General features: G+C 38.9%; 1 long non-coding RNA gene across 2 annotated transcripts; it reads left to right on the top strand.

Moving 5' to 3' along the window:
- Nucleotides 1-1,599: 1,599 nt before the first annotated feature.
- On the top strand, nucleotides 1,600-22,525 carry LOC120878063. Of its 2 annotated transcripts, none has more exons than XR_005724448.1 (3): nucleotides 1,600-1,616; nucleotides 16,220-16,222; nucleotides 22,385-22,525. It is a non-coding gene; the product is annotated as an uncharacterized LOC120878063 (long non-coding RNA). The 2 variants fall into 2 exon arrangements; XR_005724447.1 differs by lacking the exon at nucleotides 1,600-1,616 and adding an exon at nucleotides 10,954-10,963.
- Nucleotides 22,526-22,896: the final 371 nt, after the last annotated feature.

Genomic DNA, 22,896 nt, shown 5'->3' with positions numbered 1-22,896 from the left:
AGTTCCCAGAGATATTGATTGCCTTTCCGTTTCACAAAATATCACACTGGTACCTTATATTGGCAACATTATGATGACTGGAGCAAGAAGGAGCAAGAAGTAGCAACTACTCTAGATTTATTGGTAAAATATTTATGTACCAAAGGGTGAGAAATAAATCCAGCTAAAATTTAAAAACCTTCTACCTCAGTAAAATTTGTAGGGGTCCAGTGGTGTGGGGCATGTCAAGATATTCCTTCTAATGTAAAGGATGAGATGTTACACCTGGCTCCTCCTACAACCAAGAAAGGGGCACAATGTCTAGTGGAATTCTTTAAATTTTGGAGACAACAGATTCCTCATTTGGGTGTGTTGCTCTGGCCTACTTAAAGCATATGGAGGCTAAACAACATGTTTCTGAATAACCAACAGATCCAGAAGAAATAAAAAAGGACATCAAAATATGCATAGGAACAAATGAAAATAAAAACACAATGACTCAAAAACCTATGGGATTCAATAAAAGCAGTGCTAAGAGGAAGGTTTATAGCAATACAAGCCTACCTCAAGAAACAAGAAAAACATGGAATAGACAACCTAACCTTACACCTAAATCAACTAGAAAAAGAAGAAAAGAAGAATCCCAAAGTTAGTAGAAGGAAAGAAATTATAAAAATCAGAGCAGAAATAAATGAAAAAGAAATGAAGAAGACTATAGCAAAAATCAACAAAACTAAAAGCTGGTTCTTTGAGAAGATAAATAAAATAGACAAACCAAAACCATTAGTCAGTCTCATCAAGAATAAAAGAAAGAAGAATCAAATCAATAAAATTAGAAGTGAAAATGCAGAAAACACAACAGACAATACAGAAATACAAAAGATCATAAGAGACTACTATGAGCAATTACATGCCAATAAAATGGACAACTTTGAAGAAATGGACAAATTTTTAGAAAAGTATAATCTTTCAAAACTGAACCAAGAAGAAATAGAAAATCTTAAAGATCCATCACAAGTATTGAAATCAAAACTGTAATCAAAAATCTTCCAATCTTTAAGGGGAATTCTACTAAAAATTTAGAGAAGAGCTAACACCTATCCTATTTAAACTGTTCCAGAAAATTGCAGAGGAAGGTAAACTCCAAACACATTCTGAGCCCATTATCACCCTAATACCAAAACTAGACAAAGATGCCACAAACAAAGAAAACTACAGGCCAATATCTTGTTGAACAAAATCCTCAACAAAATTCTAGCAAACAGAATATTAAAATGCATGTTTAAAAGATCATATATCATGACCAAGTGGGCTTTATCCCAGGGATGCAAGGATTCTTCAATATTTGCAAATCAATCAATGTGATACACCATATTAACAAATTGAAAGATAAAAACCATATGATTATTTCAACAGATGCAGAGAAAAGCCTTTGACAAAATTCAACACCCATTTATGATCAAAACTCTCCAGAAAGCAGACATAGAAGGAACATACCTCAACATAATAAAAGTCATATATGGTAAACTCACAGCAAACATTATCCTCAATGGTGAAAACTGAAAGCATTTCCTGTAAAATCAGGAATAAGACAAGGATGCCCACTCTCACCACTACTATTCAACATAGTTTTGGAAGTACTAGCCACAGCAATTAGAGAAGAAAAAGGAAACAAAAGGAATCCAGATAAGAAAACAGAAGTAAAGTTCTCAGTGTTTGCAGATGACATGATCCTTTACACAGAAAACCCTAAAGATACCACCAGAAAACTACTAGAGCTAATCAATGAATATAGTAAATTTGCAGGATATAAAATTAATACACAGAAAGGCCTTGCATTCCTATACACTAATGATGAAAAAAACAGAAAGAGAAATTAAGGAAACAACCTCATTCACCACTACAACAAAACCAATAAAATGTTCAGGAATAAATTTACCTAAACAACCCCATTCCAGTACTCTTGCCTGGAAAATCCCATGGATGGAGGAGCCTGGTGGGCTACAGTCCAAGGGGTCGCTAAGAGTCAGACACGACTGAGCGACTTTACTTTCACTTTTCACTCTCATGCATTGGAGAAGGAAATGGCAACCCATTCCAGTGTTCTTGCCTTGAGAATCCCAGGGACAAGGGAGTCTGGTGGGCTGCCATCTATGGGGTCGCACAGAGTTGGACACGACTGAAGCGATGTAGCAGCAGTAGCAGCAAACAAACAAAAGACCTATATATAGAAAACTATAAAACACTGATGAAAGAAATCAAAGATGACACAAATAGATGGAGAAATATACCATGTTTGTGGATTGGAAGAATCAATATAATGAAAATGAGTATCCTACCCAAAGCAATCTATAGAGTCAACACAATCTCTATCAAGCTACCAATACAGAACTAGAACTAATAATTTCAGTGTGTATGGAAACACAAAAAACCCTCAAACAGCCAAAGCAATCTTGAGAAAGAAGAATGCCATGGGAAGAATCAACCTTCCTGACTTCAGACTATACTACAAAGCTACAGGCATCAAGACAGTATGGTACTGGCACAAAGACAGAAATATAGATCAATGGAACAAGATGGAAAGCCAAGAGATAAATCCATCACCTATGGACACCTTATCTTTGACAAAGGAGGCAAAAATATACAACGGAGAAAAGATAGTCTCTTTAACAAGTGGTGCTGGGAAAACTGGTCAACCATGTGTAAAAGACTGAAACTAGAACATTTTCTCATACCATACACAAAGATAAACTCAAAATGGATTAAAGATCTAAATGCAAGACTAGAAACTATAAAACTCTTAGAGGAAAACATAGGCAGAACACTCTATGACATAAATCACAGCAAGATCCTCTATGAGCCACCTCCCAGAGTAATGGAAATAAAAACAAAAATAAACAAATGGGACTTATTTAAATTTAAAGTCTTTTGCACAATGAAGGAAACTATAAGCAAAGTGAAAAGTCAGCCTTTGAAATGGGAGAAAATAATAGCAAATGAAGCAACTGAAAAAGAATTATTCTCCAAAATATAAAAGCAGCACAATTAGCTCAAAATCAGAATAAAAGAACTCCCAAACAAAATGTGGGCCAAAGAGCTAAACAGATATTTCTCCAAAGAAGACATACAGATGGCTAATAAATACATGAAAAGATGCTCAACATCACTCATTATTACAGAAATGCAAATCAAAACCACAATGAGGGATCACCTCACACCAATCAGAATGGGCACCATCAAAAAGTATACAAACAATAAATGCTGGAGAGGGTGTGGAGAAAAAGGAACTCTCTTACACTGTTGGTGGGAATGCAAACTGGACAGCCAGTGGAGATTCCTTAAAAAACTGGAAAAAGAACTGCCATATGACCAAGCAATCCCACTGCTGGGCATACATACCAAGGAAACCAGAATTGAAAGAGACGCACGTACCCAAATTTTCATTGCAGCACTGTTCACAAAAGCTAGGACATGGAAGCAACCTAGAGGTCCATTGGCAGATGAATGGATAAGGAAGTTGTGGTACATATGCACACCAGAATATTACTTGGCTATAAAAAAGAACACATCTGAGTCAGTTCTAATGAGGTGCATGAAATTGGAGCCTATTATACAGAGTGAAGTAAGTCAGAAAGAGAAACACCAATACAGTATATTCAGGAAGCAACAGTTAGAACTGGACATGGAACAACAGACTGGTTCCAAATAGGAAAAGGAGTACATGAAGGCTGTATATTGTCACCCTGCTTATTTAACTTATATGCAGAGTACATCATGAGAAACGCTGGGCTGGAAGAAACACAAGCTGGAATCAAGATTGCCAGGAGAAATATCAATAACCTCAGATATGCAGATGACACCAGCCTTATGGCAGAAAGTGAAGAGGAACTAAAGAGCCTCTTGATGAAAGTGAAAGAGGAGAGTGAAAAAGTTGGCTTAAGCTCAACATTCAGAAAACAAAGATCATGGCATCCAGTCCCATCACTTCATGGCAAATAGATGGGGAAACAGTGGAAACAGTGTCAGGCTTTATTTTTTGGGGCTCCCAAATCACTGCAGATGGTGACTGCAGCCATGAAATTAAAAGATGCTTACTCCATGGAAGAAAAGTTATGACCAACCTAGATAGCATATTCAAAAGCAGAGACAGTACTTTGCCGACTAAGTTCCGTCTAGTGAAGGCTATGGTTTTTCCTGTGGTCATGTATGCATGTGAGAGTTGGACTGTGAAGAAGGCTGAGTGCCAAAGAATTGATGCTTTTGAACTTGGTGTTAGAGAAGACTCTTGAGAGTCCCTTGGACTGCAAGGAGATCCAACCAGTCCATTCTGAAGGAGATCAGCCCTGGGATTTCTTTGGAAGGAATGATGCTAAAGCTGAAACTCCAGTACTTTCGCCACCTCATATGAAGAGTTGACTCATTGGGAAAGACTTTGATGCTGGGGGGGGATTAGGGGCAGGAGAAGGGGACGACAGAGGATGAGATGGCTGGATGGCATCACTGACTTGATGGACATGAGTCTGAGTGAACTCTGAGAGTTGGTGATGGACAGGGAGGCCTGGCGTGCTGTGATTCATGGGGTCGCAAAGAGTCGGACACGACTGAGCAACTGAACTGAACTGAACTGAATGCATATAAATGGAGTTTAGACAGTAATGATGATCCTATATGCAAGGCAGCAAAAGAGACACAGATGTAAAGAATAGACTTTTGGACTATGTGGGAGAAGGCAAGGGTAGTATGATATGACAAGATAGCATTGAAATGTATATTACCATATGTAAAATAGATGACCAGTGCAAGTTCAATGCATGAAGCAGAGCACTCAAAGCTGCTGACGGGGTGGGGAGGGCAGTGGGAGGGGGGTTCAGGATGGAGGACACATGTGTATCCATGGCTGATTCGTGTCAATGTATGGCAAAAACCACCACAATATTGAAAAGTAATAACTCTCCAATTAAAACAAATAAATTAAAAAAAATAAGTGACCTGAAAAGCTGTGAGTAGGGTCTGGAACAAGAGAAGGCTCTGTACCAGGTCCAGGTGCCAGCTGCTCTGCCACTAAGGTCCAGCAGATCCAAGAGTGCGTGAAGAGTGTGTAGTAGGCAGGCAGGGATGCTGTTTTGAGCTTTCAGCAGGCAGGCCCTATTGATGATTCACAACACAGACTCTCAGGATTTTGGACTAAAGTCCTGCCATTCTCTGCTGATAACTTCTCTCCTTTTGGGAAAGAGTTCTTGGTCAGCTACTGAGTCTTAGTAGAGATTGAACACTTAACTGTGGGCCACCATAGTTACTATGCAACCTGAACTGTTCATCATAAATTGATATTGATATCTGACTGAGCAAACCATAAAGTTGGGTATGTACAGCAACATTCCATCATCAAATGGAAGTAGTATATATGTCAGCAGGCCCAGGCAGACCCTGAAAGCACAAGTAAGTTACCTGATGAAGTGGCCCATGTTGTTTCAAATCCTTATAACAACAAAACAGGAACTGAGAAATCCTGCCTGCTTGGACTGTAATTAGTCTGTCATTCCAAATCATTGTTACAGTAATACAAGAACCAAGTGAGAAATAAACCAACCTGGCGGCTGCGACTGGTGCACTAAGCGTGGGTGAGAGAAGCTAACCCATGTCTGAGGTCAGGGGTAGAAGCTGGGAGGACCCCATGCCCAAAGGGTGGTGGCCAAGAGGAGTTACCCCATGTCAGAGGTCAGGGGCAGTGGCTGGGAGGAGCTACCCTGTGGCTGAACCAGGGGCGGCGGCCGAGAGGAGCTACCCCGCCTCCGAGGTCAGGGGCGGCGGCCGGGAGGAGCAACCCCACTTCCAAGGAGCCAAGAGTGATGGCTTTGCGGGCACAGGAGGGCCTAGAGGAGCTATCCCACGTTGACGGTCAGGAAGGGCCGTGGTGAGGAGATACCCCTCATCCAAGGTAAGGAGAAGCAGCTGCGCTTTGCTGGAGCAGCCATGAAGAGATACCCCACGCCCAAGGTAAGAGAAGCCCAAGTAAGATGGTAGGTGTTGCAAGAGGGCATCAGAGGGCAGACACACTGAAACCATACTCACAGAAAACTAGTCAATCTAATCACACTAGGACCACAGCCTTGTCTAACTCAGTGAAACTAAGCCATGCCCACGGGGCAACCTAAGATGGGCGGGTCATGGTGGAGAGGTCTGACAGAGTGTGGTCCACTGGAGAAGGGAATGGCAAACCACTTCAGTATTCTTGCCTTGAGAACCCCATGAACAGTATGAAAAGGCAAAATGATAGGATACTGAAAGGGGGACTCCGCAGGTCAGTAGGTGCCCAACACGTTACTGGAGATCAGTGGAGAAATAACTCCAAAAAGAATGAAGGGATGGAGCCAAAGCAAAAACATACCCAGCTGTGGATGTGACTTGTGATAGAAGAAAGGTCCAATGCTGTAAAGAGCAATATTGCATACAAACCTGGAATGTCAGGTCCATGAATCAAGGCAAATTGGAAGTGGTCAAACAAGAGATAGCAAGAGTGAACGTCAACATTCTAGGAATCAGCGAACTAAAATGGACTGGAATGGGTGAATTTAACTCAGATGACCATCATATCTACTACTGTGGGCAGGAATCTCTCAGAAGAAATGGAGTAGCCATCATGGTCAACAAAAGAGTCCGAAAGGCAATCTTGGATGCAATCTCAAAAACGACAGAACGATCTCTATTTATTTCCAAGGCAAACCTTTCAATATCACAGTTATCCAAGTCTATGCCCCAACCAGTAACACTGAAGAAGCTGAAGTTGAATGGTTCTATGAAGACCTACAAGACCTTTTAGAACTAACACCCAAAAAAGATGTCCTTTTCATTATAGGGGACTGGAATGCAAACGTAGAAAGTCAAGAAACACCTGGAGTAACAGGCAAATTTGGCCTTGGAATGAGGAATGAAGCAGGGCAAAGACTAATAGAGTTTTGCCAAGAAAATGCACTGGTCATAGCAAACACCCTCTTCCAACAACACAAGAGAAGACTCTACACATGGACATCACCAGATGGTCAACACCAAAATCAGATTGATTATATTCTTTGCAGCCAAAGATGGAGAAGCTCTATCCAGTCAGCAAAAACAAGACCGGGAGCTGACTGTGGCTCAGATCATGAACTCCTTATTACCAAATTCAGACTTAAATTGAAGAAACTAGGGAAAACTGCTAGACCATTCAGGTATGATCTAAATCAAAACCCTTACAGTGGAAGTGAGAAATAGATTTAAGGGCCTAGATCTAACAGATAGAGTGCCTGATGAACTATGGAATGAGGTTCGTGACACTGTACAGGAGACAGGGATCAAGACCATCCTCATGGAAAAGAAATGCAAAAAAGCAAAATGGCTGTCTGGGGAGGCCTTACAAAGAGCTGTGAAAAGAAGAGAGGCAAAAAGCAAAGGAGAAAAGGAAAGATATAAGCATCTGAATGCAGAGTTCCAAAGAATAGCAAGAACAGATAAGAAAGCCTTCTTCAGCGATCAATGCAAAGAAATAGAGGAGAACAACAGAATGGGAAAGACTAGAGATCTCTTTAAGCAAATTAGAGATACCAAGGGAACATTTCATGCAAATATGGGCTTGATAAAGGACAGAAATGGTATATAGACGTAACTGAAGCAGAAGATATTAAGAAGACGTGGCAAGAATACACAGAAGAACCGTACAAAAAAGATCTTCATGACCCAGATATCTAATCACGATGGTGTGATCACTCACCTAGAGCCAGACATCCTGGAATGTGAAGTCAAGTGGGCCTTAGAAAGCATCACTATGAACAAAGCTAGTGGAGGTGATGGAATTCGAGTTGAGCTATTTCAAATCCTGAAAGATGATGCTGTGAAAGTGCTGCACTCAATATGTCGGCAAATTTGGAAAACTCAGCAGTGGCCACAGGACTGGGAAAGGTGTTTTCATTCTGGTCCCAAAGAAAGGCAATGCCAAAGAATGCTCAAACTACCACACAATTGCACTCATCTCACATGCTAGTAAAGTAATGCTCAAAATTCTGCAAGCCAGGCTTCAGCAATACGTGAACCGTGAACTTCCAGATGTTCAAGCTGGTTTTAGAGAAGGCAGAGAAACCAGAGATCAAATTGCCAACATCCGCTGGATCATCTAAAAAGCAAGAGAGTTCCAGAAAAATATCTACTTCTGCTTTATTGACTATCCCAAAGCCTTTGACTGTGTGGATCACAATAAACTGTGGAAAATTCTGAGAGAGATGGGAATATCAGACCACCTGACCTGCCTCTTGAGAAATCTGTATGCAGGTCAGGAAGCAACAGTTAGAACTGGACATGGACTGGTTCCAAATAGGAGAAGGAGTACGTCAAGGCTGGATATTGTCACCCTGCTTATTTAACTTATATGCAGAGTACATTATGAGAAACGCTGGGCTGGAAGAAACACAAGCTGGAATCAAGATTGCCAGGAGAAATATCAATAACCTCAGATATGCAGATGACACCACCCTTATGGCAGAAAGTGAAGAGGAGCTAAAAAGCCTTTTGATGAAAGTGAAAGTGGAGAGTGAAAAAGTTGGCTTACAGCTCAACATTCAGAAAACAAAGATCATGGCATCCGGTCCCATCACTTCATGGGAAATAGATGGGGAAACAGTGGAAACAGTGTCAGACTTTATCTTTTTGGGCTCCAAAATCACTGCAGATGGTGATTGCAGCCATGAAATTAAAAGATGCTTACTCCTTGGAAGAAAAGTTATGACCAACCTAGATAGCATATTCAAAAGCAGAGACAGTACTTTGCCAACTAAGGTCCGTCTAGTCAAGGCTATGGTTTTTCCAGTAGTCATGTATGCATGTGAGAGTTGGACTGTGAAGAAGGCTGAGTGCCGAAGAATTGATGCCTTTGAACTGTGGTGTTGGAGAAGACTCTTGAGAGTCCCTTGGACTGCAAGGAGATCCAACCAGTCCATTCTGAAGGAGATTAGCCCTGGGATTTCTTTGGAAGGAATGATACTAAAGCTGAAACTCCAGTACTTTGGCCAGCTCATGCGAAGAGTTGACTCACTGGAAAAGACTCTGATGCTGGGAGGGACTGGGGGCAGGAGGAGAAGTGGATGACAGAGGTGAGATGGCTGGATGGCATCACTGACTTGATGTACGTGAGTCTGAGTGAACTCCGGGAGTTGGTGATGGACAGGGAGGCCTGGTGTGCTGTGATTCATGGGGTTGCAAAGAGTCGGACATGACTGAGCGACTGAACTGAACAGAACTGAACTGATACCATGATCTTATGCTCTGCTGGCCTAGAGGTCTTAGTTCCAAAGGGAAGAATGCTTCCACTGGGAGATACATAATAATTTTACTGAACTGGAAGTTAAGACAGCTGCTCCACCATTTTGGGTTCCTCAAGCCTATGAATCAACAGACAAATTGAGTTTATGTGCTGGCTGGGGTGGTTGGTCCTGACCAGGAAGGAAAATCCTACTACTCCACAGTGGAGATAAATAAAAGTATGTCTTGAATACAGGAGATCTTCTTGGGTATCTCTTAGTATTACTAGGATAGGAGTCACAGGAATACTGCAAGAGCCCAATCTAGATAGCACTATTAATGGCCCAGACCCTTAGGGTCTACCCTACTCCATGGAACTGAAACCAGCTGAGGTGCTTGCTAAATGCAAAGGAAATATAGAATGGGTAGTAAAAGAAGACTGTTATAAACACTAGCTAGGTATGACAAGTAGACAGAAACCAAGGACTATAATTATCATGAGTATTTCCTCCTTATTTGTCATGAATATATTTATGTATTGGTTTTCTTCCTTTTTTTATTCCTTTATCATGTGATATAAGATATACAGACTTTATATCACAGTATTTAAGTATTTTAAAATATAATTTTACATCATGGTATTTAAGCTGCATAATATCATGAAGAGTCAACACTACTCAAGGACTTTACCTCCTCTTTTGGGGGAGTTATTAGTTTGTGTGTTTGGTTCATTGTTGTTTCATCTTAAGCAGAATTATGATCATGTCACTGTCTTCATTTGGAGATTAAGTATGGTGAAGGAGATGCATATGAGTGCCAAATGACAAGTGGTAGACTTGTGCTGATTAATTGTATTTGTTGATTTGATGACCATGGAGTGGCAAGTATTTGGTCAAACGTAACTCTGGATGTTTATGTGAGGATCTTTTAAGTCAGTAGCCTTCCCTAGTGTGAGGCCATCTTGTATCATTTCCCTTTAGCATGAAAATTGCTTTTGCACTTTTAAATGCAGATCTGCTACTGATGAATTCAGTTTTGTGTATTTGGTTTAATTCAGTTTTGGTTCAGTATCTATTTATCTGACAATATATTTTATCTTCATTATGAAAGTACTTTCTCCTGGATGTAGAATTCTTAGTGAAAAATAACTTCCTTTAGCACTCTGAATATGTCATTTCACAGTCTTCTGATTGAAATGGCTTCAGATGATACATGAGCCGTTAATCTATATAACTTTAATCTAACCCAGCTTCCCTTGTAGCTCAGTCGGTAAAGAAAGCCTGCAGTGAAGGAGACTCGGGCTCGATCCCTGGGTTGGGAAGATCCCCTGGAGAAGGAAATGGCAACTCACTCCAGTATCCTTGCCTGGAAAATCTCATGGACAGAGGAGCCTGGTGGGCTGCAGTCCATGGGGTCACAAAGAGTCGGGCACAACTTAATCTAACCCACGGTTCTCCAATGTCTGGGTCCATGGAAAAGTTGTCTTCCACGAAACCAGTCCCTTGTGCCAGAAAGTTGCCAGAAAGGTTGGAGACTGCTGATATAATTGTTTCCCTGATGGAATGGTTTTTTTTTTTTTTTACCTGCTTTTAAGATTTTCTTTTATGCTTGCTTTTGGAAGTTTAACTATAACACTTTTGGGAGCAATTCTATGTTTATTACGTTTTGGTTGGGCATCTCTGACCAATGAATCTGTTTTCTCTATCCAGTTTTGGAAGTTTTCAGCCATTATTTCTTCAAATATTTTCTTTCATTTCTCTCTATGGAATTGCAGTTTTTATATGTTGCACCACTTGCCATGTCTCACAGGTTCTAAGATTTTTCATTTTTCTTTGAACTTTTTTCTCTTTGTTCTTCAAGTTACCTAATTTCTATTAACATCAATGAATGGATTCATCATTCTGTTTAATCTACTTTTTTTTCTTTATTGTTTTTATTTTTATTTAAAAATTACTTATTGCAGTGTAGTTGATTTGTAATATTGTGTTAGTTTCAGGTATACATGTGTTCAAAGTGACTCAGCTATATATATATATTTTTTGGATTATTTTCCATAATAGGTTATTATAAGATATTGAATATAGTTCCCTGTGCTGCACAGTAGATTCTTTTTTTTAATTAATTAATTTATTTATTTTTATTTTACTTTACAATTCATGCACAGTAGATTCTTGTTGCTTATTACTGTTTTTGTTTTAATCTACTATTGATCCCAGATAATGAATTTTTCCATTTGTAAAAATTTCCAGCTTTAGGATTTATTTTCTGTTGAGACTGCTGTTTACTCATTGATATTACATTTTCACTTAATTCTTTGAACACATGTTACTTTAATTTTTGAATATATAAATGCAGATATTGCTTTTAAGCCTTTAAATCTGAAATCCAGTATCTTGGCTCACTTGAAGTCACTTTCTACAGACTACATTTTTCTTAAATATAGATCTCATATTGCTCTTTGCTTGAGTAGTGATTTTTGGTTGAAAATTGGACATGATAGATGACATACTGCTGCAATTCTTATATTTTTCTAAAGACTTGAGTTTTTGATTTTGTAAGCAGTTAGCCTGCCTAGACAGTAACTGCAAGCCTTATCTTTCCTGTTGTATATAACAAGTAATGTTCCTGCCCTGTCCTTTTGGTCTTCCACCAGTGCTTTTTCAGCGTGGCTCCATGTCTGCACTGTATCTATATAATTTGGTAATCAGTCAAGGATGGGCAAGGATGGGCTCACCTTTGTGGTTTCCTTGTCTCTTAGACAAGGAATTTCAGGTTGTTCTTTTGGTCCTGTCCTCCATCTTCCCATACTTTGAGTCTGGGGGGGGTACACTTCAAATCTGTAAGGCTTCAGCTTTCTACTGCTAGAGCTCCTTCAGTTGTTATAAAAGAAGAAAGTATCAGACTCAAAGGTAAAGCCCTGTGTGAGTCTATTATGGAAGAGTCAATTCTTCTTTGATCTGTTTGATTTTGGGGGCTCTCCTTCCCCCCTGGGTCACTTGAGACACCCATGATGCATAATTAATACCGTCAGCCAGGGATTTTGGCAGTTCATAATCAGAATTTGGGTATTCGTCCTTTTGTAGCTCTCTTGTTGCTTGGGTTTTTCCTTTAACATTCCACCTGTTTTTATAGCCCTGAACTTTGATCTCTGACATTTTGAGCTGGTATGATTGCAATTTACACTATTTCTGTTTTCCACAATCATTGCTTTGGGGGTTGTTAAGCGCCCATAGACCAGAAAACTGCAAACTGAGAATTATCTTGCCCAAATGCAGTTTTTCAAAACTAAATCATCCAATGACTGCTATCTGCCTTTGGATGCTCTCTAGTGTCTTAATATTTTAAAATTCTATTAATTTTTTTTTTAATGTGGAATAGTTTCCACAATCACCAGTACTGGAAGTCTAGTGAGTTAGTTAATTTTTTAAAATATGCCCACCAGGGTGCTCTATATATTCATTCTCTGCATGGAAAACAGATAATCTTTTATTTACAAACCAACAAATTCTGGCACTGCACAAGAAGATTCATAGCATAAAACATTTCTAAGTTACTTAGATATATCTCAGAATTAATACTGGTCTTCAATTGAACATTTGAGTCTGATGCTATAGACCTTATAAGACTGCCTACTTTAATACAATAATCTCAATGTAGAGTTTATCAGGAAAATCTACTATTGACCAAGCTCTGCGCAAACGCCATTAAAAATAATTAGTCTTTAGATCACTTAGACTGAAGAAAATAGGGAAAACTCCTAGACCATTCAGGTATGACCTAAATCAAATACCTTACAATTATACAGTGAAAGTGAGAAATACATTCAAAGGATTAGATCTGATAGAGTGCCTGAAGAACTACAGACGGAGGTTGTGACGTTGTACAGGAGAAAGTAATCAAGACCATCTCCAACGAAAAGAAATACAAACAGGCAAAATGGTTGTCTGAGGAGACCTTACAATAGCTGAGAAGAGAAGAGAAGCTAAAAGCAAGGAGAAAAGGAAAAATGTACCAATCTGAATGCAGAATTCCAAAGAGAGATAAGAAAGCCTTCCTCAGTGATCAATGCAAAGAAATAGAGGAAAAAAATAGAATGGGAAAGACTAGAGATCTCTTCCAGAAAATCAGTGATATCAAGTGAACACTTCATGCAAAGATGGGCACAATAAAGGACAGAAATGGTATGGACCTAACAGAAACAGAAGATATTAAGAAGAGGTGGCAAGAATACACAGAAGAACTATATAAAAAAGGACTTAATGCCCTGGATAACCACAATGGTATGATCATTTATGCAGAGCCAGACATCCTGGAGGGTGATGTCAAGTGGGCCTTAAAAACATTACTATGATAAGCTAGTGGAGGTGATGGAATTCCAGCTGAACTATTTCAAATCCTAAAAGATGACGCTGTTAAAGTGTTACACTCAATATGCCAGCAAATGTGGAAAACTCAGTAGTGGCTACAGGACTGGAAAAGGTCAGTTTTCATTCCAACCCCCCAAAATACAATGCCAAATAATGTTCAAACTACTGCACAACTGCACTCATCTCACACGCTAGCAAAGTAATGCTCAAAATTCTCCAAGCCAGGCTTCAACAGTACGTGAATTGTAAAATTCCACATGTTCAAACTGGATTTAGGAAAGGCAGAGGAACCAGAGATCAAATTGCCAACATCCGCTGGATCACTGAAAAAGCAAGAGAGTTATGAAAAACATATACTTCTGCTTTATTGACTATGCCAAAGCCTTTGACTGTGTGGATCACAACAAACTGTGGAAAATTCTGAAAGAGATGGGAATACCAGACTACCTTACCTGCCTCCTGAGAAGTCTGTATGCAGGTCAAGAAGCACCATTTACAACCAGAGATGGAACAGTAGACTGGTTCCAAAATGGGAAAGGAGTACATCAAGGCTGTATATTGTCATCCTGCTTAGCTAAACATCATGAGAAATGCTGGGCTGGACAAAGCACAAGCTGGAATCAGGATTGCCGGGAGAAGTATCAATAACCTCAGATATGCAGATAACACCACCCTTATGGCAGAATTCGAAGAGGAACTAAAGAGCCTTTTGATGAAGAGAAAGAGGAGAGTGAAAAAGTTGGCTTAAAACTCAGCATTCAAAAAACTAAGATCACGGCATCCAGTCCCATCACTTCATGGCAGTAGATGGGGAAACAATGGAAACAGTGACAGACTTTATTTTTTGGGGCTCCAAAATCACTGCAAACGGTGACTGCAGCTGTGAAATTAAAAGATGCTTGCTCCTTGGAATAAAAGCTATGACAAACCTAGGCAACATATTAAAAAGCAGAGACATTACTTTGCCAGTAAAGGTCCATCTGGTCAAAGCTATGGTTTTCCCAGTGGTCATGTATGAATGTGAGAGTTGGACTATAAAGAAATCTGTGTGCTGAAAAACTGATGCTCTTGAACTGTGGTATTGGAGAAGACTCTTGAGGATCCCATGGACTGCAAAGAGATCAAACCAGTCACTCGTAAAAGAAATCAGTCCTGAATATACATTGGAAGGACTGATGCTGAAGTTGAAACTCCCAATACTTTGGCCACCCGATGTGAAGAACTGACTCACTGCAAACACCCTGATGCTTGGAAAGATTGAAGGCAGGAGAAGGGGATGACAGAGGATAAGATGGGTGATGGCATCACCGACGTGATGGACGTGAGTTTGAGTAAATTCCAGGAGATGGTGATAGACAGGCAGTCCATGGGGTCACAAAGAGTCAGAGATGACTGAGTGACTGAACTGAACTGAGATCACTTAGATTTTAGAATATAAAACAATGTATTTAAAACAATGTATTTATAGGGAGAATCTTTTCTTTTAAAGAGCTGGACTCTTTTTGACTATCAGAACAAGAGTATAAGGTATGATATTCTTCTAAAAAGAACAGCATCTTGGTTTCTTTAAACCATATTTTCTATTTGTGTAGAAACTAAGTCTTAGAAAATAGCCTTTAATAGGCAGACAGGACTAGTCATTTATGACAATGATCTGAATGAACTGGACAAGAAGGCAGATTACTACAGTCAAGATGAATGCTTTTATAATAAGGAAAGTTCTGCATCATTTGAGTAGTATTTCCCAATATGCCAAGCTACAACCATCTTAAACCACAGGATTTTCCAGTGCTGCTATAGCTTTATTGTTTAGTTGGTCCAGCATGCCAGAGCTCCCTGTCCTTCACCATCTCTCAGGGTTTGCTCAAGCTCATGTCCGCTGAGTCAGTGATCCCATCCAATCATTTCTTCCTCTGTTGTCCCCTTCTCCTCCTGCCTTCAATCTTTTCCAGTGTCAGGGTCTTTTCTGATGGGCTGGCACTTTGTATCAGGTGGCCAAAGTATTGGAGCTTTAGCTTCAGCATCAGTCCTTGCAATGAATTTTCAGGGTTGATTTTCTTTTGGATTGGCCAGTTTGATCTCCTTGCTGTCCAAGGGACTCTCAAGAGTCTTTTCCAGCAACACAGTTTGAAAGCATCAATTCATCGGTGCTCAGTCTTCTTTATGGTTCAATTCTCAAATCCATATATGACTACTAGAAAAACCATAGCTTTGACTATATGGACCTTTGTTGGCAAAGTAATGCCTCTGTTTATTAATATACTATCTAGATTTGTCATAACTTCTCTTCCTAAAGCTATCACTTTAGGGTTTTTCAATTTATAGATGTACAGAACTTGCATAGATCTAGATGTATAGCCTTGTGTGGACAATTGTACTTTATTTTCAATTTACTGCACTCAACATCTTGGTATCATCAACTTGAAGTAATTTTGAAACTACTGGTAAAATACTAATTCCATGCTCCCTTCCACCCAGAAATGATGAAGTCAGTTTTGCAACTTACTGTCACTGGAAGCAGCACAAGGCATATCTAAAGCCAGGTTAGTTACATGGATTTTAATAATGTCCAAACAGCTGTGTTAATTGTAGTATATGTCTCCTAGATTGTTTTAAAAACTGAAACTCCAAGTAACCTCAAATGTTCTAGAGTTCAGAGGTCAGCTTTTCCTTTAAGACTTAAACAACAATAATCACAGGCCCTATTCTACAGGTTATCAAGAAGAAGAGACATGTCCCCAAATGTTTATGAGGATCCCTGGTAGGGGCATAGAAACAACTGATGACACCAGTCTTGGAATATGACTGCACCCGTGGTTCATTAAAGATGATTCAAACAACTATAGGATAGTCTCTACAAAGCTGTCACTGTCTTAGGTACAAAACCAACACAAGTTACTCCTGAGGTATGTCAACTGAAAAACCAGCATTCATCTCTCACTTACAAAAATACAGAGAAATGGTAGTAAATTAAAAATACCTTCTTAATGAGATAATTGCCAAGAAAAAAGGCACTGTACGGTAGGCAGAGAAACAACTCTTAGTGGAGATATAATCTGTCTCCAATGAACATTCAAGAAGCTCAAAGAACTCCGCTTCACATCTCTGGGTAGAGAGGAGACTCAGAGAGAGCAAGGTAAACGTGAAGTAGTCATCTTCCTTACCAAAGAGCATGTCTCAGCCTTTACTTCTAATTTAAATGATTACTTCTATGAAGAAATGTAATAATAAGTGCCACAATACCCTTGCATTTTGGATTCTTGTGGCCTTATGTGACAAGCTTGATTCAGAAATGATTTATTGTGGAGAAAGTAGCACAAGGCAAAACATTCATCTGTAGCACAGAGTCTGGCAGAGGCAACATGACTCCCTAGCTGGCATCAGTGGGGCTCATCATTTGGGTGCAGTTTTCTGATTGTGGCACCCCACTCCAGTACTCTTGCCTGGAAAATCCCATGGACGGAGGAACCTGGTGGGCTCCAGTCCATGGGGTGGCGAAGAGTCGGACACGACCGAGTGACTTCACTTTCACTTTCCGATTATGGCAAGCACAGCATTCTAGGCAGGCTTGTTGTAGGATGTAGCTCTGTTATCGTTTCTCAACATGAATCTCTAGTTTTCTTCTAGAACATCTCCAGTAAGTTTATATTCTATCTATATTCCACAACAAATTCCTTTATTGAAACTAAAAAGGAAGGAATTCTGTTATTTACAACTGAGAATCCAGCTCATTACACTTGCCATCTCTTAGTATATCACCTGAATCTAATCTGCTACTCATTTATAATCCTGACAAATATTACTGGAAATCATATAACCAAGCTTGTCAAAGCAATAAGCTTAATATATATCTGGGTATCAAGTTCAGTGACATGTCAGTGTTTCTCTCTTTCAGAAAAAGGACATAGTTTTTTAATATTACTTTTGTAGCTTTACTCTGAAATCTATTAACACTTTAAAAATAGTTCAGGGAACTGATGGTTAAAGATACACAGAAAAAGCAGTAATTACTTTAATAAAATTGGAGACAGAATAGTGAAATATATACACTAAAATCCTCTAGATCTAAGGGGTAAGGAAGTGTTTATATGAAACAAAAATTGAAAATATCCAAACATATTTTCCAGGTTCTAAAATCAAAATATAATTTAAAAGTTATTTCTTACAAAATATATTCTTGTTAAAGAGCATTATTATATTATTTATCACAATCATAGTACTGCCCATAAGATAAATTATACATAAATTGGGATATACACTATAGGGTCAATATTAAGACATCATAGTCTGAAGATTCCAAATCCCAAATACACTGGCATCAGTAGCTCATTGTAAAACTAGCACTGTATAATTACTAACTTCTGACTGAATGTGGAAAGCAGAGTCAACATGGACAAACAGAGTATGTGGCCAATATTTAACAATAATTTATTCTATATAAAGTTAATAAAGATTAGGTATGAATACTAGTATTAAGATGGGTATATATTTCCTTTTCTCCTTTACCTTTTGATTCTCTTCTTTTCTCAGCTATTTGTAAGGCCTCAGACAACAATTTTTCCTTTTTGCATTTCTTTTTCTTGGGGATAGTCTTGATCACTGCCTCCTGTACAATTTCTTGAACCTCCATCCATAGTTCCTCAGGCACTCAGTCTATCAGATCTAATCCCTTAAGCCTATTTCTCACTTCCACTGTATAATCGTAAGGGATTTCATTTAGGTCATATCTGAATGGTCTAGTGGTTTTCCCTACTTTCTTCAATTTAAGTCTGAATTTGGCAATAAGGAGTTCATGATCTGAGCCACAATCAGCTCCTGGTCTTGTTTTCGCTGACTATATAGAGCTTCTCCATCTTCGGCTGCAAACAATATAATCAATCTGGTTTTGGTACTGACCATCTGGTGGTGTCCATGTTAGAGTCTTCTCTTGTGTTGTTGGAAGAGGATGTTTGCAATGACTAGTGCATTCTCTTGGCAAAACTCTGTTAGCCTTTGCCCTGCTTTATTCTGTATTTCAAGGCCAAATTTGCCTGTAACTCCAGGTGTTTCTTGACTTCCTACTTTTGCATTCCAGTCCCCTAAAATGAAAAGGACATCTTTTTGGGGTGTTAGTTCTAAAAGGTCTTGTGGGTCTTCACAGAACCATTCAGCTTCAGCTTCTTTCAGCATTCCTGGTCATGGCATTGACTTGTGGGTTACTGTGATATAGGATGGTTTGCTGTGGCAATGAACAGAGATCACTCTGTCATTTTTGAGATTGCAAGGAGAGATAAAAAAGCCTTCTCAGTGATCAATGCAAAGAATTAGAGGAAAACAATAGAATGGGAAAGACTAAATATCTCCTCAAGAAAATTAGAGATACCAAGGGAACATTTCATGCAAAGATGGGCACAATAAAGGACAGAAATGGTATAGACCTAACAGAAGCAGAAGATATTAAGAAGAGGTGGCAAGAACACAGAAGAAGTATACAAAAAAGATCTTCATGACCCAAATAATCATGATGGTGTGATCACTCACCTAGAATCAGACATCCTGGAAAGTGAAGCCAAGTGGGCCTTAGGAAGCATCACTATGAACAAAGCTAGTGGAGGTGATGAAATTCCAGCTGAGCTATTTCAAATCCTAAAAGATGATGCTGTGAAAGTGCTGTACTCAATATGCCAGGAAATTTGAAAAACTCAGCAGTGGCCACAGGACTGGAAAAGGTCAGTTTTCATTCCAATCCCAGAGAAAGGCAATGCCAAAGAATGCTCAAACTGCCACACAACTGCACTCATCTCACATGCTAGCAAAGTAATGCTCAAAATTCTCCAAAACAGGTTTCAACAGTACGTGAACTGTGAACTTCCAGAAGTTCAAGCTGGATTTAGAAAAGGCAGAGGAACCAGAGATCAAATTGCCAACATCTGTTGGATCATCAAAAAAAAAGAAAGTTCCAGAAAAACACCTACTTCTGCTTTATTGACTATGCCAAAGTCTTTGACTGTGTGGATTACAAAAAACTGTGGAAAATTCTGAAAGAGATGGGAATACCAGACCACCTAACCTGCCTCTTGAGAAACCTGTATGCAGGTCAAGAAGCAACAGTTAGAACTAGACATGGAATAACAGACTGGTTCCAAACTGGGAAAGGAGTACATCAAGGCTGTATATTGTCACCCTGCTTATTTAAGTTATATGCAGAGTACATCATGAAAAATGCTGGGCTGGATGAAACACAAGCTGGAATAAAGATTGCCAGGAGAAATATCAATAACCTCAGATATGCAGATGACACCACCCTTATGACAGAAAGCAAAGAAGAACTAAAGAGCCTCTTGAAGAAAGTAAAAGAGGAGAGAGAAAAAGTTTGCTTAAAACTCAACATTCAGAAAACAAAGATCACGGCATCTGGTCCCATCACTTCATGGCAAATAGATGGGGAAACAATGGAAACAGTGACAGACTTTATTTTTTTGGTCTCCAAAATCACTGCAGATGGTGACTACAGCCATGAAATTAAAAGACGCTTGCTCCTTGGAAGAAAAATTATGACCAACCTAGACAGCATTTTAAAAAGCAGAGACATTACTTTGCCAAAAAAGTCTGTTTAGTCAAAGCTATGGTTTTTCCAGTGGTCACGTATGGATGTGAGAGTCGGACTATAAAGAAAGCTAAGCGCTAAAGAATTGATGCTTTTGAACTGCGGTGTTGGAGAAGACTCTTGAGAATTCCTTGGAATGCAAGGAGATCCAACCAGTCCATCCTAAAGAAAATCAGTCCTGAATATTCACTGGAAGGACTGATGCTGAAGCCGAAATTCCCAATACTTTGGCCACCTGTTGCAAAGAACGGACTCATTTGAAAAGATCCTGATGCTGGGAAAGTTGAAGGCAGGAGGACTCGGGGACAACAGAGGATGAGATGATTGGATGGCATCACTGACTCTATGAACATGAGTTTGAGTAAGCTCCGGGAGTTGGTGATGGACAGGGAGGCTGGTGTGCTGCAGTCCATGGGGTTGCAAAGAGTCGGACATGACTGAGTGATTGAACTGAACTGAACTAGTGTTAAAAACAAAAGGGAGGGCTTCCTTGGTGGCTTAGTGGTAAAAATCTACCTGCCAATGAAGAGACACGAGCTGGATCCCTGATATGGGAAGATCCCACACGCCACGGAGCAACTAAGTTCGTTTGCTGTAACTATTGAGACCATGCTCTAGAGCCTGGGAACTACAACTGCTGAGCCCACTTTCTGTGATTACTGAAACTCACATGCCTTTGAGCCCATGCTCTGCAACATGGAAGGCCACTGCAATAAGAAGCTCACTCACCTCATTTAGAGAGTAGACCCTACACACTGCAGCTAGAGAAAGGATGCACAGCAATGAAGACCCAGCATAACCAAAAGTGAAAAAATGAATTTTTTTTCAAAAAGGGAAATCTTCACTATATAGGATAAATAAAAACTTAAATTTACTTTAAGAAAGAAATACAGATTAATAATGATACTGTGGAGACTACAGAAATGCTATAGCCAACTCTGTGTAGGTTTCGTTCCAGTATTTACTTTGTAGATAGTTTTTAACTATTTATTTTGTTTTTATATATAGAAATAAGTACATGAGAATTTTATGAGTTGTTTCCTTTGCTTAATTTTATAAGCACTTTTTTTATTTTTAGACATTCATATAATTTTAAAAGTTTATAATATTCCAAGTAGCACCCAATGGTTTGAGTTATTCCAATATTCACTATTACCCAAATTGGGTTGTTTTCAGTTTTACGGTAATATAAATAACTATATAACAAACATCTTTGTGCACATAGCTATTTTTCAAATTTAGGATTTGTTCTTTAGAAGACATTCATGGAATAGTAATTAGTGAAATTTCTTGATTAAAATTAGCTAAAATCTTTCAAAAACAAATATTCCAAATTACACTCCCCTGGAAGTACCAGGTCTCTTGATTAATAACCCCAAAGAACAAACCAAATCACTGACAGTGAAATAAGGTGGTGGAGGGGCAACTGTATCACATTGATTTAATCTGAATTTTGTAATTATTAGTGAAATTGAATATTTTTTTTCCAGATATTAACTAGTTGAAGCATCTCTTTCACAAATTACACTTTTTAATCATTTATTGACTGAGGTGATGGTGGTAGTTAAAAAATTTTTTTATGAAGATGAAATTTTCATTTGTAACCTTAGACAAGGTCACAGGTAGATGAGGCATATGTAGGTCCCTGAGCCCAAGTAACAGCTGGAGACATATGTGCTGATTAAACAGAAGTCAGAGCAGCAGCATAGATCAAAGAGATGAAGATGTAAGGAATAAAGAAAGGCCTATGTCCAAAGCTAGTTTATTGGTATTCCTGTGGCTTCATAAAGGCATTAAACTGATTAATATTTTTGGGTGCTTCATCTTGAAGTGGCACTGTAGTGTGATGGAAACGGTGTTAAAGTTGAGGAAGAATTCTTCAGTATACACAAATCAATCAATGTGATATACCATATTCACAAACTGAAAGATAAAAACCATATGATCATTTCAATAGATGCAGAGAAAAGCCTTTGACAAAATTCAACACCCATTTATGATCAAAACTCTCCAGAAAGTAGGCATAGAAAGAACATACCTCAATTTAATAAAGGCCATATATGACAAAACCACAGCAAACATTATCCTCAATGATGAACAACTGAAAGCATTACCTCTAAAATTAGGAATAAGACAAGGGTGCCCACTCTACCACTACTGTTCAACATCATTTCCAAAGTCCTAGTTAGCTACAGCAATCAGAGAAGAAAAAGAGATAAAAGGAATCCAGGTTGGAGAAGAAGTAAAACCCTCACTGTTAGCAGATGACGTGATTCTCTACATAGAAAACCTAAGGATGCCACCAGAAAATTACTAGAGCTAATCACTGAATATAGTCAAGTCACAGGATATAAAATTAATACACAGAAATGCCTTGAATTCCTATACACTAATAATGAAAATTCAGGAAGAGAAATTAAAGAAACAATCCCATTTACCATTGAAACAAAAAGAACACAATATTCAGGAATAAATTTACCTAAAGAGAGAAAAGATCTGTATGCAGAAAACTATAAGACACTGATGAAGCAATCAAAGATGATACAAACAGATGGCGAGATATACCATGTTCTTGGATTAGAGAAATCAATATGGTGAAAATGACTTTACAACCCAAAGCCACCCACAGATTCAATGCAATCCCTATTAAATTACCAACAATATTCTTTACAGAACTAGAACAAATGATTTCACGAT

The sequence above is a fragment of the Oryx dammah genome, unplaced genomic scaffold (assembly GCF_014754425.2).
Source record: "Oryx dammah isolate SB20612 unplaced genomic scaffold, SCBI_Odam_1.1 HiC_scaffold_18, whole genome shotgun sequence".
Classification (NCBI taxonomy): domain Eukaryota; kingdom Metazoa; phylum Chordata; class Mammalia; order Artiodactyla; family Bovidae; genus Oryx; species Oryx dammah.
This window is presented reverse-complemented; position numbering and strand designations above follow the sequence as displayed.